The sequence below is a fragment of the Meriones unguiculatus genome, chromosome 18 (assembly GCF_030254825.1).
Source record: "Meriones unguiculatus strain TT.TT164.6M chromosome 18, Bangor_MerUng_6.1, whole genome shotgun sequence".
Classification (NCBI taxonomy): domain Eukaryota; kingdom Metazoa; phylum Chordata; class Mammalia; order Rodentia; family Muridae; genus Meriones; species Meriones unguiculatus.
Genome location: NC_083365.1, coordinates 69,045,855 through 69,061,738, shown reverse-complemented (window position 1 = coordinate 69,061,738; position 15,884 = coordinate 69,045,855). Strand labels below are relative to the sequence as shown.

General features: G+C 39.2%; 1 non-coding gene across 1 annotated transcript; it reads left to right on the top strand.

Moving 5' to 3' along the window:
* Nucleotides 1-427: 427 nt before the first annotated feature.
* On the top strand, nt 428-559 carry LOC132649144 (small nucleolar RNA SNORA17). Its single transcript, XR_009587573.1, has one exon. It is a non-coding gene; the product is annotated as a small nucleolar RNA SNORA17 (small nucleolar RNA).
* The last annotated feature ends 15,325 nt before the right edge of the window (nt 560-15,884 follow it).

Sequence of the window (15,884 nt, the reverse complement as noted above, 5' to 3'; positions counted from 1 at the left end):
GGGAGCTTTAGGGAGCTGCTTCAAGTTCCACATGCTTTGACATCCCAACCATAGTAGACTACAACCTTGAACTATTAACAAAGCAAACCCATTTTTCTGTTAAGCTTTTTTGTTAGAACACTTTAACATAGCAACAAGAAGAGCCCAAACACGCATAGATATTTGTAGAAGTTTTTGGAAGGACATCAGACTGAAAGTTCGACTGCAAACCAGTCCTCTAGTCTAAAAAGCAAGGTTTTAGGTTATGCTGATCCTGAACACAGAGATCCCACAGAAACCAGGTATTGAGATTATATACATACAATTTGGAAATGAAGAAGTATGCAATTAAATAAAAGAAAAAAATTATATAAAATATCGCCTTTGAGAGGAAGCAATCAGACGCTTAACCTTTTTCTAATTCCTTGTTCTTAAAATTGTGGAATGACCTGGTCCCAGAAGGATCACAGGTGTGCCGGCTGTGTCACATGTTCATCCCTAGGTGGCACAGAGGAGAGAGGCCATGTCTATACTCAGTGTTCAAACCTATGAACATCTGAATGATAAGCAGCCTAACATTCACTGAAAATAAAGCTAGCCCAAGTTGTAGCAAAGGAAAATTAGTGTTGGACTATATAATGTTTATTATTAGCCCTAAGATTATCATGGAAGTGTTATCTAACCCGCTATCCCAAATTATAAGACACAGACACCTGCTAGATTTTATAATTGCCTTATGAAACTTGGGCTGGGCAGATATATCATCTACGGTGTCTCACTAACCTTATCATCTACCTGTCAGGCCCCATCCAATGCTGTCCACCTTCACCATCCTTATCTGGGCTACCCTCTTTCTATAATCTTATAAATACTTGTTTATATTTTTCCTTGGTGTTTCTACACCTATGCAATCCTCAGACTCCTTCCTCCTTGCCTGTGGTTCCTTCTCCACCTAACCCATCCTGGCATTCTCCTTCCTCCTCTCTTCCTAACCTCTTCTCTTTCCCATGATTCTCTTGTCCTCAGAAGCTCAGGAACCTGAGCCACAACTACCGTATTCTTCCCTGTCCCAGGATAGGCCATTTAATCAACCAATCAGATAGGTTTACACAACAAGGATAAGCATATCCAGGCATTAACCAAATCTTGAGGGCCAGTAATATAAGCATCAGCTTAAACTCTGACACCTGAGATGACCACCAGTCCGGCACCACACAGGCCATGACTGCTCCCAGAACCAGGAGCAAGCCAGAGACTAGAAGAAGAGAATGAGGGCCCCAGGTTGGAGTGATCCAAACAAACTTCTCATAGAGTCTGAGATGACCACCAGATTGAGGCCATGGGGCCTGAACAAAGAAGAAGTCAAAGTATCACTATTCACAGAAGATGATAGTATTAGATGAGTGACCCCCAAAATTCTACCAGAGAACTCCGTCAGCTCATATGAACCCTGAGCAAAGTGGCTGGATATAAAATAAACTAAAAAAAAAAAAAAAAAATCAGTAGCCCTCTTGTATACAAATGACAAACAGGCTAAAAAAGACATTAGGGAAACTACTCCCTTTTCAACAGCTAAAACAACCCTTACAGTAAAAGATTTACTGGAGGTATCTCCATCCCTGATCTCAAGTTGTACTGTGGAGAAACAATAATAAAAATAGCAGGGTACTGTCATTGAAAAAGACTCATGGATCAATGGAATCAAATTGAAGACCCAGAAATAAAGCCACATACCTACAGATATTTTATTTTTGATAAAAAAAAAAAAGCCAAAACCATACAATGGAAAAAGATCTTCAACAAATGGTGCTGGTTTAACTGGATGTCTACATGTAGAAAAATGCAAATACATCCATACTTATTAACTAAAATCCAAGTGGATCAAAATTAAAGTCCAAGTGGATGAAAGACTTCAACATAAAGCCAGAAACACTAAACCTATTAGAAGAAAAAGTGGGAAAGAGCCTAGAACTCATTGGCCCAGGAGGCAACTTTCTGATCAGAACACCAACAGCACCAGCTCTAAGATCAACAATAAATAAATGGGATCTCATGAAACTGAAAAGGTTCTGTAAAGCAAAGGACACTGTCAACAGAACAAAACTACAGCCTACAGACTAAGAAAAGATCTTTACCAACCATACATCTGACAGAGGGCTAATCTCTAGAATATATAAAGAACTCAGAAGTTAAACACGAACAAACAAAGTAATGCAGTTAAAAAAGGGATACAGAGCTAAAAAGAGAATTCTAAGCAGAGGAATATCAAATGGAAGAGAAACACTTAAAGAAATGCTCAAAGTCCTTAGTCATCACAGAAATGCAAATCAAAACAATCCTGAGATTCCACCTTACACCCATCAGAATGGCTAAGATCAAAAACTCAAGTGACAACACATGGTAGAGAGGATATGGACAAAGGGGAACCCTCCTCCATTGCTGGTGGGAATGTCAACTCATACAAACACTTTGGAAATCCATCTGGCACTTCCTCTGACTATGAGGAATAGTGCTACCTCAAGATCCACTTATACCACTCCTGGGAATGTATCAGAATGATGCTTGAGTATAAAACAAGGACATTTGCTCACCTATCTTCATAGCAGTGTTATTCATAATGGGCAGAATCTGAAAACAACCTAGATGTCCCTTAACTGAAGAATGGATACAGAAACTGTGGTACATTTACACAATGGAATACTACTCAGCAATTAAAAACAAGGAAATTATGAAATTTGTAGGCACACGGATGGAACTAGAGAAGATCATCCTGAGTGAGGTAACCTAGAAGCAGAAAGACACACAAGGTATATACTCACTTATAAGTGGATATTTGCCATGTAATATATGATAAAATCTGTACACCTAAGGAAGCTAATCAGGAAGGAAGACTCTGGCTAATATGCTCAATCCCCATTGAAAAAGGCAAAGGAGGATGGACATCAGAGGAGGTAGAAAACAGCAATTTCTGTATCCATTCCTCAACTGAGGGGCATCTGGGCTGTTTCCAGCTTCTGGCTATTAAAAATAAAGCTGCTGCAAACATGGTTGAGCAGATGTCCTTGTTGTATACTCGAGTGTCTTTTGAATATATGCCTAGGAGTGGTATAGCTGGATCTTGAAGTAGTGGTATTCCTATTTGTCTGAGAAAGCACCAGATTGATTTCCAAAGTGGTTGTATAAGTTTACGTTCCCATCAGCAGTGGAGGAGGGTTCCCCTTTCTCCACATTCTCTCCAGCATGTGTTGTCACATGAGTTATTCATCTTAGCCATTCTGAAGGGTATAAGGTAAAATCTAAGGATCGTTTTTATTTGCATTTCCCTGATGACTAAGGACATTGAACATTCTGTAAAGCAAAGGACACTATCATCAAAACAAAACAACTGCTTACAAATTGGGTAAGAATATTCACCAACCCTATATCTGACAGAGGGCTAATATCCACTATATATAAAGAACTCAAGAAGTTAAACAGCAACAAATCAAGTAATCCAATTAAAATATGGGATTCAGAGCTAAACAGAGAATTCTCAGTAGAGGAATATCAAATGGCAGAGAAATGCTTAAAGAAAGGTACAATTCTTCTTATGTTTTGTAATAACACAACATCTTTACTTATATGATTCCAAGGAAAAATAGCACAGATTAATAATATACATAACTGTTATATTGTACGTATGTATAATATGTGTATGATTTGTGTGTGAGTACAGAATTATGCATAGCATCATGTAGAAATCAGAGAATGACTTCATGTCTCACTATTTAATTTCTACCTCTCATGTTCATTACTCCAAATGCTGGGCTAGCTGGCCTGTTTACAAATGAATTTCCCTGTCTCTGCCTCCTATCACATCATAGAAGTGTGAGATTACGGATAGGTACTACTGTGTCTGCAAGTTAAATCCCTAGACCCCATGTAACAAAAAGTCAAGTGCTGGGGTATGCTTCTGTAAACTCTGAACTAGGGAGTGAGAGATATTAAGATTCCCGGAAGCTCCATAGTGAGCTAGTCAGCGCAGCCTACATGGAGAGCTCAAGCCACCGAGACATCCTGTCTCAGAAAACAAGGTGGACAGCACATGAAGAAAGACATATAAAGTTGCCTTCTGGCCTTCTGTTGACCAGAACGCATGTGCAGGAACACTCATACCCTCACGAGATCATGCAGCTACAGGTACCACAGACATAGATACAGACACACAGACCATCTGAAAAATCTACAAATAAATAGAGCACATTTAAAAATATTTGTCCTAGATAATAGTGGATGTGAGTGATGGCATTATTATTGTGCCTTTGGTCACAAATCTAATTTAAAAAACTAATCTTGTTTTATTGTCTCAGAATCTGCAGTGAAGTCTGCCCCTGAATATTATATAAATAGGCAATGCTACTCTGCTTAGCTGAACATTTTGTAGCCATCAGATGGTCTACTGACATACAATGAATTATGAGAGAAGAGGGAGAAGGGAAGAGAGGGAATGATAGGAAAGAAAACAGTTCTGTTTCACAGTAATTGTCTGGCTTTTCACATTCTCAAGGGATCCCGTGAAGTGTCTTTACTTTAAAGTATTATATTTCTTTATCCAAAATATATAGTATAGGGGCTGGAGAGATGGCTCAACAATTAAAAGTGTTCATTGCTCTTCCAAAGGAGCAGAATTAAGTTCCAGTAACTCACATCATACAGCTCACACTGCCTAGGATGCCAGCTCCAGGGGATTTACTTCCTTCTTCTGGCTTCTGTGGGCACCAGCATTCACATGGCAGCTACAGACACACATGCATAAATGGATTTTTACAAAACTTAAATAAAATTTTAAGTGAAATAAGAGCAACTTAATTAAATCAAGCATGTATGTTCTAAAGAACTACAAAACGTGTCTTTCAAATCCAGATTAGGAGTAAGTATATTCATAATTTCTTTTGTTTTAGGACTGAAGATAAGGAAAAGAAATAAACATTCATAAGGTTTTTGTTAGAATTGTCAAGAAATCTATTTAGCTAGCCAAATGAATTTACAAATAGGAGCTCCAAAACAGAGGCCATTATAAGAACAATTCAGGCTGTTAAAAAGATCTGATTTTTATTTTCTGCTTATTACTCATTTATTTCTCTATTAGTAGTAAAAGTCACGAATACAAAGAGTTTATATGCATCCATTATGTAAACAGTAGCAAATGGATTATGGGTAAGACTGGTGGCTGGAGAAGGGGAAATGGATCCTATTGTTCAGCATTGTTCCTGAGATAACAGAAACCACACTATATAATGCAGGTTACAAGGCCAATAAATGAGGACCAAAGGATTACTTCTTATACTTGTTCTAAAAAGCAAAAGACTATAAAAAGGATAGAGGTCCAAAAGATGCAGACTTTGATAGAGTGTGAGGCAAAAGCCAGGCACGGTGATCCATGCCTGAACTCTAGCACTCAAGAGACTGTGACTGGAGGATGTTGAGTTCCACATCAGCTCAGGCTACATGAGGAGACTCTTTCCTGGAAGAAAGCGAGAGAAGGTGGGGAAAAGGGAATGGAATGGAGAAGGAGGAAGGGATTGAGGAAGGAAGGGCGGGAAGAAGGGAATGAAGGAAAAGGGGAAGAAAGGAAGGAAAGAAGGAAGGAAGGAAAAGATTCCATACCCCACCCCTGAGCCCACATTTAACTAACACTGCTTACTGGCAGCTCTGGGAAGAATTCTATTCAAATTCTCAGTAAACCTTGTACAGTTGAACAAGATAACCCAAACAAATGGGTATCTGCTGTCCTAGTCTCTTTACCTCGCTTTGTCCAGAGCTCCTTCTGGCTCAGTTCTGCTGAACTTCATCTCTTAGTGTCAAAAAGCAAAATTTTATATTTAGGTTATGTAGGAAATTCTAATTATCTTTATTTCACAGATATGGTGCACATAAGTGTGTGTGTGTGTGTGTGTGTGTGTGTGTGTGTGTGTCTGATCATGAGAGCATGCATTAAAGAACTGATTGACATTAACAACTAGCTTCTCATTTACTTTCTTCTATTTTAACAATGGGGGGAAATAAAGTTGCTTTAAAAAATATGTGCCCACACACCAAACAATAAACATGCACTTTTTTCCTTGACTATTCTAGTATTACCATGTAATTATTATCCTTTCAACATTCCCCCCAATGGGTAAATATATGATCTAAGAATAATACAAACTGTTAAAAAAATGACATTACTCTACACATGGCAATATGATTGCTAGCAAATACATTCTAGTAATAGTAATATTTCTTGTCACAGAAATGTCACACACAAAGCAGACATTGCATAATGCATGTGACCAAGTAGATGCCAGTGTTCACAAAGTTGGAAGATATAATTTCTAACTTCAACAAAACAGAAATGAGAAGCGTGTTTTCAGAGAATAAATTTGTTCAGGAACACTGACACAATGACAGGCTCTCAAGTAGGTGCCTTGTCCAAGTGACAGCTGAGGCTAGCATGAACCTTTTAAGTCCAGGTCCAATCACTTGAAGATATTGCCAATTTGCTTTTTCCCCCATTATGTCTTTCAATATGTTTTTCATGCAATGCCTTTTCTGCAACTTTGACAAGCTCTAAATCCAAAGCATCCTAAAGTTAATCTTCAATCTGTTTGGAAATTAGCTTTATTTTCCTTTGTGCTTTCAAGAAGCAGGCAGCTGAAACACATCCAGTGACTTTAATAGCCTCTCTGTTGCCTACTCCCACACCCATATGTATTCTGTCTAATTGCCAATATCAGCAAAGCAGGTCCTTTCCAAACTCTTCTCACCTTCAATTTAACTTACTGTTTTGACACAAAGTCTTAGGTAGCTCAAGCTGACCTTAAAGTTTGAGAAAGACCTTGAACTCCTGAGCAGCATTCAACCCCACTGATCTACATTCTCACCCATCCCTGCCTTCACCCTCTCCCTCTCACAGCAGAAAACTGTTCCCAGGGATCATGTATACATGGCCTTCAACACTCAGGTAGAAAGTGAGGGCACCAAACTCTACAGTAACCTATGAGGGTACAAACCAGACATTTTCTGAATCTGCAGGCATTTCAGCTCATGGCCATTCCATTAGATTCTGATTAACAGAAAATCACAGTAGCAAGAGTTCTATGGCTAGGCACCTTTGGTTTATTTGACATATTTCTCCACAAAGCAAAAGCAACAGGTATTCAGATTTGTTGCCCACTGTGAGATGCTTTGGAATGGACTCTGGAATAATCTTGTGCTAAACCCAAGGCTATCAACGCCCTCTGAGTCAGTAAACAAACAGCCCTCCTTGAGAAAGTTAGAATTGGTCGTGGGGAATTTCTCAGCACAGACAGAACACCAACTCCATGAAGATTCATAATTCCCTTATTCAAGACGTGTTTGAACAAGGATTCAGAAAATGTCTGATTTGTACCCTGAGCAAAATCAAAAGGAAACAACATTCATAGAATTATTTTAAATACGTGCAAAAGGGAGAGATTTCCAATAACGGAAAGAAATAATAACACAAAAGCCAGATGAACACTTCAAGAAGCATCAAGAAGCACATTTCTGGAGAATATACAAAGGTGAAGCACAGGGTGAAATTTTTGTACAACATATAAGCTGACAAGGAGACCAATATCTCAAGACAGAATGTAACATATTAAGGAGAAATGCTAACAACCCAAAACTGTAAATGTTTCAAAATAATGATTGCTCACAGTGACCTACACTAAGCCAATAGTAAATATAGATATACTCAATTATATTCATTTAAATTTATATCATATATTAAATAGATACATATTACTTTATATACCATATAAAATTCTATACCATAAATACAATATAAATTAAGCATATCAAAATGCTGACTATAGTTAATAATGGAACATCAGCTTTCAGAGCAGTAGTTCTCAACCTTCCTAATGTTGCAACCTTTTAATACAGTGATGTATGTACTTAATACATGATGTGGTGACTGCTCAACCATAAGATTGTTTCATTGCTACTTTGTAACTGTATTTTTGCTACTGTTATGAAAAACAATGTAAATATCTGATATGCAGGATATCTGATATGAGACTCCCAAAGGGATCACAAGTCACAGGTGGAGAACCACTGATTTAGAGGATGTGTTTTAAGGGTCAAATGTCACATACTTCTTAAAGGCAAACAAAAATTCATATGCTGGTACAGGGATCCCACCAGAAAATGCAACTCAGATATATGTTATAGCAAACTGAAAGTCTTTAGGCAAGCTAACAGAGACTCTATTCAGGAGTTTGGGACGCACATACAGTGCTGAGAGTTTAGAGTAAGGAATTTTTTTTTTTTTGATTAAGGAATTTTTAAAGGCGAAACTCATCCTGGTATCTCACTTGTCTGCAGCTGGAGGTTTAGCATAAGCAAGCAGTTTAACAGAAGCTAAGGAAAGTTTAAGGGGGCATCTTGACCTCATGTTCTTAGAATAGAGATTAGTAATTTCCCATGAGTTTTCCCATCAAGGAGATCAAATTCCGGTTAAACTAAATGGCCTCAGCAAAAAATACAAGATGGAGAAACCTCTTCACTGTCTTGCCATTTCATAATAAGCAAACCCTCAGGACAGAACCAGCTAACTGAAATTCTTGAATAACATCCCTGTATTAACTGGGATAAAAAGGATATGCAGAATGTTGAAATAGCTGCAAATCAAAGAAATTTAAATGTATTTTTTAAAGATGATGTTTACAGTCTAAATTATATTTTATTTAGCCTTTCAAATTCCTTTATTTTAAAGTTATTTTTTCAAGGGACTGTTTTGGGGGCTTCAAGAAAGCTGCTTAGCCAATAAAGTGTTTGTCAACCAAGCATGAGGACCTGAGCTCAAATCCTCATGGAATAAGTGGGGTGAGGATATGTACCTTATTCACCCCAGTGCTGGAGTGTCAGAGATAGATAGAACTCAGAGCATGTTGCTCAGCCAGTTGTATTGAATCAGTGACTTACAGGTTCAATAAGATTTTTTTTTCTCAAAAAAAAAAAAAAAAAAAAATTAAAAGCTGAAGAGTGATGGAGATACCTGACAGCAACCTCTGTCTTTCACATGTTCGAGCACATATGTACATGGACACATGCATGCACACAGGAACATGTACACAAATATTCATCACATATAATACACATACACCTACCACACACACATACACACAAATAAATCGTGCATTCTAAAACAGTGAGTGAAATGAAGAATCCATACAAGAGCAAATGAAGAAAACTATTAAACTTTAATCATACAGATTAATTTTTTAAAAAGTTGAAGCCTTGATGTATGAATATCAACATATATAATGAAGAGCAAAATCTGGGAACTTTGGGATGGAGGAGTCTACCCTGCAGCCTGGGAGACACCAGTACGGTTGATATGTGGGTTTCAAGTTCTTCCACAGGAGTCAGAGTGGTCAACTTTCCTGCCCAGAGCTTCTCGGCCTACCTGAGGTTTACAGGCCATTAATCCTTCACCCACGACCAGTGCCCTTCTTTCTGGCAGTGTGCAACTACTTCGTTTGGATGTTTGACTATAGTTATGCACAGTGACTTGATACTCATTTGGTTCATTTTTATAGTAATAAGCTACTCCCATCTACATATATTCTATTTCAATTATATTTCACAGGCTAATATTTTTGTTGTAGAAAAATTTAAATCATCCACAAATTACACATATTTCAAAAAGTGCTTTGGTCACAGGAATAAAACGAACAGACTTGCTAAAAGAGATGCGGGAAGACTTAGGTCATTTGAAGTCAGGCCTTGGCTGCTGAAGGAGATTAGACAAGGTACACCAGTCAAAAAGAAGGATGGCACCTTCTCTCTACGGTTCTAGGCAGGAGATAGGACTGTTTTCCATTTGGAGAGTCAACAAATGTAAAGCTCCATTGCCAGCTCATTAGTAAAAAATGAAAAGGCACAAGTAAAACAGTGACTGGGAGACAGAAGACAGGTCCCTGATTAAACATGTCAGCCTGCTCCCGGTGCAGTTTTCTTAATTTCTGACATGTCAGTTAACAATCTGGCTTATTGAAACATGTCTCTCTCCAATTTGAGTCCAGTGGCTGTGGGCACTAAATCTCCCTTGCAACGTTACCTGCCCAAACACAGTGTGCCCGCAGGCAACAAACCTGGAAGGCTACTTCTCAAAAAGTAAGCGAACAACACTCTGTATCATTTCTGTGGAACATTAAGGTGAGACTTTCTAAATAGCAAGAGTTCTGGAATTGTCCAAGATCTCCCAAAGTCATTGAAAGGTTTAGGGGCTAAAGGGAGATACCGAGGTCAAGTACGCTTGGTAAGAGATTTATTTAAAAGACTTAGCAACACCAGACAGATAGACATACAGACCCACAACAGAGGCTCTGTGGAGAATTCAGGTCTTCCTGACAGGGTGGCAGTCCCTTTGTATAGGTCTCACTGGAGAGGGAAAGCTCCATATAGTCAGTTGGCGTGTGATTTCATGGTGGGTGGCAGAAGGCTGGGAGTGCTAACCTTTCCAGGAAGGAGTGTGTGTCTAAGGATGCAGGGAAGTGAGAGGAGGACACATTCAGCGAAGGAGTACCTGTGATGCATTAGCGTCATTGACAATGCAAGGGGAAGGATGAGCTGCCACCGTCATGGAAAGTCCTCTAGATCCAGTCTGGTAAGCGGAGATCTCGAAGATTCCTTTAGACTAGCACCTGCTGTTCTCCTGCACACCTGGAGAGTCATTGATGGGGTTAGAGACCCTCAGACAGGCTCCTGGCAGGGATCTTAGAATTTCCTCTACAGTAGATGTAAGAGGATACTGTGGGTGGGTTTGGCTTGATCAGCGATGTGGTCTGGATTCTCACAGGCTGGCTGTGGATTGCAAAACTGTCCGCTTCTTTTCTTGCCGTTGTCTCTTTCCTCCACCACCATGAGTCCCAAGTGACCATGACATTACACCCTCATGCGGCAGCCTATGCCTGAATTGACATTTAAAAATATTCCACAGATGAATTAAGTTTCTGAAGTAATGCCATTTAAGATATAGAAGCCTATTTCGAAACAAGCTTTGGGGGTCGCTAGTTCTTGTCATCTAGTGGGATTACAAAGAAAGGCTCCACACTCTTAGCCAGCTCCTTGTTTCCTACAAATGACTCTAGCCATCTCCCTCAAAGGAAAGGCTCTCTACCTCCTGGCAGTTAAGAAACCATCCTTGAAGGATAAGTGTTTGATGAGGAAACAAGCATGTTAAAGGTAAAGCCAGCAATTCCTCAACACCAATATTTAAAGGCAGTGTGTAAATTGTCAGAGCATTTTCCTTCCATCCCTTTCCAAGGCAGTCTGCAGGAAGAATGAGAAGGTATTGAAGTCTAGCTGCAGGGTTTTGAAGGGCACTAAACACTCAGTGGAAATAACAAAAGAAAGCCAATCAGTGGGGTGCTGTGACTACAAACAAATGATAAAGGTCATTATTGACTAATTCATTTAATTCATAGGGATACAAAATGTAGACTTTCAGTAGGTAGGCACTGACCTAATTCCTTTGCTGTTAAAAATCATCAAAAATCTTGCAGATTTGGCTAACTAGTTTATGTTGAAACCTTTCTCTTGAGATCTGAAATGGTTTCTTATTTATCTATCTATTGTTTATTTATTTAAGATTCTCTGTCTCTTTGTCTTTCTCTGTCTCTCTGTCTGTTTCTCTCTCTCTCTTTCTCTCTCTCTCTCTGTGTGTGTGTGTGTGTATGTGTGTGTGTGTGTGTGCTTTAGATGAATGAGTGAACCTGCTCACACAGCCCAGTAGCCTTGTGTTCCCCTGGAGCTGGAGTGACAGGAGACTGTGAGACACTGACACTGGTGCTAGGAACCAAACTCAGATGCTCTGAAAGAGCAGGATTCCCTCTTAGCTTCCAAGCCATCTCTCCAGCCTTCCTCTGTAATGAGATTTAAACGTAAGAAGTTCTTTGAAATTAATCAAGTGTTTGGTTATAGAATATCCAAACATACCTGTTGAATTGAAAATATATATATTCTACAAAGCAATCTTTCAAGGAAATCATTGTATTTATTTCATTGTAAGACATAGTAAGCGTGATTGGGTTTAAAACATATAAAAGGGCTGGAGACGTGGCTCATTCTGTAAAGTGGTTGCTTTGCAAGCATGAGGACGTGAACTCCAGTGCAGTGATGTAAGTGTTTGAGGATGATGAGCCCTGTTGAGCAGTAAAGCTTGACTCCAAGACTTTGTGTTTGAAAGCCAGAAGAGAAGGCAGGAAGTGATTCCAACTGAGGGACAGTGCTGACAAGGTCTCCTCACTGAGGAAAAGGGCATTGGTTAATTATCATTTACCCCTTGAAGGTGCTGGTCACTCTAAGAAGGTCCCACAGCCTGAACAAATGAAGCCATGCCTCCTTGCAGCATTCTGGCTGAGGCAGAGAGTTAAGCAACTGTCTGTGCCATGGTTTACGATGGCTCCTACTTTATAGTCCTATTCAGAACTTGGTTCTTCCATGTCCCTCTTCACATAGACTATTCCAGACTAAAGCACGCAATGAAACCACACCAGAACCCAAAGTTTATAAAGGTAGATATTTTCTTTTGTTTATGGAGTATCTTTGAATGTTCCTATGTCTTTTCCCATGGTTCTGTTCAAGACAAGTGTCTTTTTTCACTCTTTAAGTTATCCCCTCTGGGCTTTAAAGGGAAGCTTCTCTTTCTCTTTAAAGTCCCAATAAGCTGTTTTTAACATACTATAATGTTCCTTCTCTTTCTCTTCCACCTCAAGTCCCAGTCAGGGTCTCAGGCCCTTTCTTCTAGTAAGTCCTGTTCCTAAAAGGGCAATTTTATCTCAGCCCCTTTTTGGAAGCACCCAGCCTAATCTCCTTTTCTACCTCATAGAGAGTAATCTTAGAGGAGCAAAAATCCACAGAGCCTCTTCAATGGGGCTCAGTGAACAGACTGGGTTTATTGGATTTTGCTGTTTGGTTTGGCTCACAGTTGAAGACAGACATACTCACAGCTTGTAATGTAATGGCTCTGGCAAACCCCTATTTTTTGGTTTCTCTTCAGCCTCCACTGACAAACAGGAATAACTATGTGTATTGGCTGCTTTTGTCAGTGCTGTGTAACTAAATCTTGGCCAAGTACCAGTGTATTCTGGCTCACCTTGTCAAGGTACAGTCTACTCTGTCAGGGAGGCCCGAGGCTGCCACAGTCAAGAAGTAGAGAGAGAGATAAATGCTGGTCCTCAGCTCAGTCTCTCCTTTTCATTCAGACCAAGACCCCAGAGTCATGGGATGGTGCTGCCCAAACTTACATTTAATATCTTCCCACTAAGGTTTACCTAATGTAGAAACTTCCTCACTGATGTGCATGAGGTTTTTCTCCCAGGTGATTATCCCTCCTTTCAAGTGTTCAGTCCACATTATTCATTACACTGCTGTCTCTCAAACTGGACTTTGTCTTGCAGTTGGTCTTAGCTCTTGGGTGGATAGCTTCAGTCTTCTGCTCTACTTGCCTAGAATACACAATAGAGATTAAAATAGTGAACATGAATGAAATCAAACCTAGATATCAGTCCTTACTGTATACACAGTTTATGCTAACCATTTACAATCACTGGAATTGAATTAGAATTTTGGGCCTTGTTTTTAAAATTCTTTATTTGACACTTATGATGTCTAGATAAGCTCTAAAGTTTACAGTTTTTTTTTAAAAACAAACTATCCTACACCTTGATATTTTTGTTTTTATTTTTTTATTTTTTATATTTACTTTATTTTATTTTAATCACAGGTCATTCACTTGTATCCCAGCCATAGTCCCCTTTCTCTTTTCCTCCCAATCTTTCCCTCCCTCATCTTCTCCCTGTCCTCTTCCAAGGCCACTGAGAGGGGAGGTCCTCCTCCCCTTCCATCTGACCCTAGCCTATCAGGTATCTTCAGGACTGGCTGTAATGTTCTTATCTGTGGCCTAGCAAGGCTGCTCCTCCCTCTGGGGTGGGGGAAGATCAATGAGCCAGTCACTGAGTTCATGTCAGAAATAATCCTTGTCCCCCATACTAGGGAACCCACTTGGATACTGAGCTACCATGAGAAAGACAAAGGGGATCGACATTGGAAGTAGAAGAAAACAAGTAACAGGACAGGAGCACTCCACCTTGATAATTTGACATGAGAAAATTAAAACTTGATTAACTTCTGGTCCAATCTGCTTAACAAATGAAAGACATTTTTCCTACAAAGTACAACTAAGAATTTGGAATATAAGGTTATACCCAGGGTGACTTCTGCATTAATGTTTATGGTGAGATACAAACAATGCCAGTCAGCCATATGGGCACCAATGGTAAACCAAAACACAATTTACACAAGTCTAACTCAGCAAGAATGAATTTATTAGATTTTCTTATAAAGCTCCTAATTTACAGGAGTCTGGGCAAACCTCAATACAGCTATAACACTAGAAAGTCCCAGCCTATCATGGGTATTTTTATTTCCAATGGTCAAGAATAGAACCACTACCACAATTTCTCAGCCAATTTTGAAGAAAGATTTAATTAAATACTGTTCAAGATGATAGGCTCTGGCCAGGACCATTCAGGCATTCCCAGAAAATGATTAAATAGATTTCATTGTGGCTCATAAAGGCAAACCCATAAAGCTACGTATTTCTTACCAGGTTCAATCAGAGGCAAACATACATCCTGATTGATATACCTTCTGCCTACATATGATCAAGCACATCTGATGTAGGTGCAGTTGCGTCAAACAAACTAGGAGAACAGAAACATACAGCCTTTTGTCTTACATAGACAATACCCTCCAGCATTTCAGGAAGTATTTGGGCAGGTGCATTCACAGGTTAGAGGCATTTTTGTTTTATGGATCTCCTAGGCACAATAATTATAACTTAAAAATAACTTTAGCTCTCACATGGTGACTTCACAGAAGTCATGGAGTGCCCCTTTCAATTAGCCTTTCACCTCCTAAATACATCAACTTCCCTATGATCAATTGCAGCTTGGGGAAGGAGAAATAGCTGTACTTCCAAGAGAGGTCTCCCTGACACTGCCTTCCTCCACCCCTTAGAGAGTGTCAGTACCTCCATTACCATAGACCTAGCTGAATCTTCTCTAATTGTCACATGACAAGGTCCAAGCTAGCATTCCATATGACCTAAGACAAAAAAACCACTCAATGACTCAAACCCAAATGCCTTTAGAAACAGGCTGATAGATGAATTTGACAGCAAGGGACACTTTCATACTAAAAAGCAAGTATAAGTTGGGTGAGCAGGCATTTGAAACTCAGCCCCAGCTACAGGTGGCTTTAATGTTATTTTTGTTAGCATATTTCCATCATGCTATTCATAATAGTATTGGAATCTTTTTCATGTTCTTTATTAAATTAAGGCGCTGAAAAGATGACTCAGTGGCTAGGGCCATTGGCTGCTCTTCCAGAGAATCCAGGTTTAAATCCCAGCGCCTACATAGCAGTTAGCAACCATTTTTTACTTAAGCTCCAGGGTATCAGTACCCTCTTCTGGCTTCTGTGGGAACTACACACTGTGATGCACATACCTACATGTAGATAAAACATGCCTCCACACACACACACAAAGGCATGGTAATTAAGAATATAAGGTCAAAATAAAATTTCTGTTAATGAGGTATAAACTCCATTAAACTTAGAAATCAGAGTGGTACTTTAAGCTAACATTGAATAGACACTGTCATAAACTTCTAATGTCTATTTTATATCCTGTTCAGTACAATTTTTCCAAGATATAGATTTTAATATCAACCATTCTGATTTTGAGGCTTATGAAAGTATACTTTATTCAGCAATCAGTGAACTTTTGTAGAAAGCCACATTTTCACATGTACTACTTATGAAGTGTTTATTTCCTATGTGATTCCAAT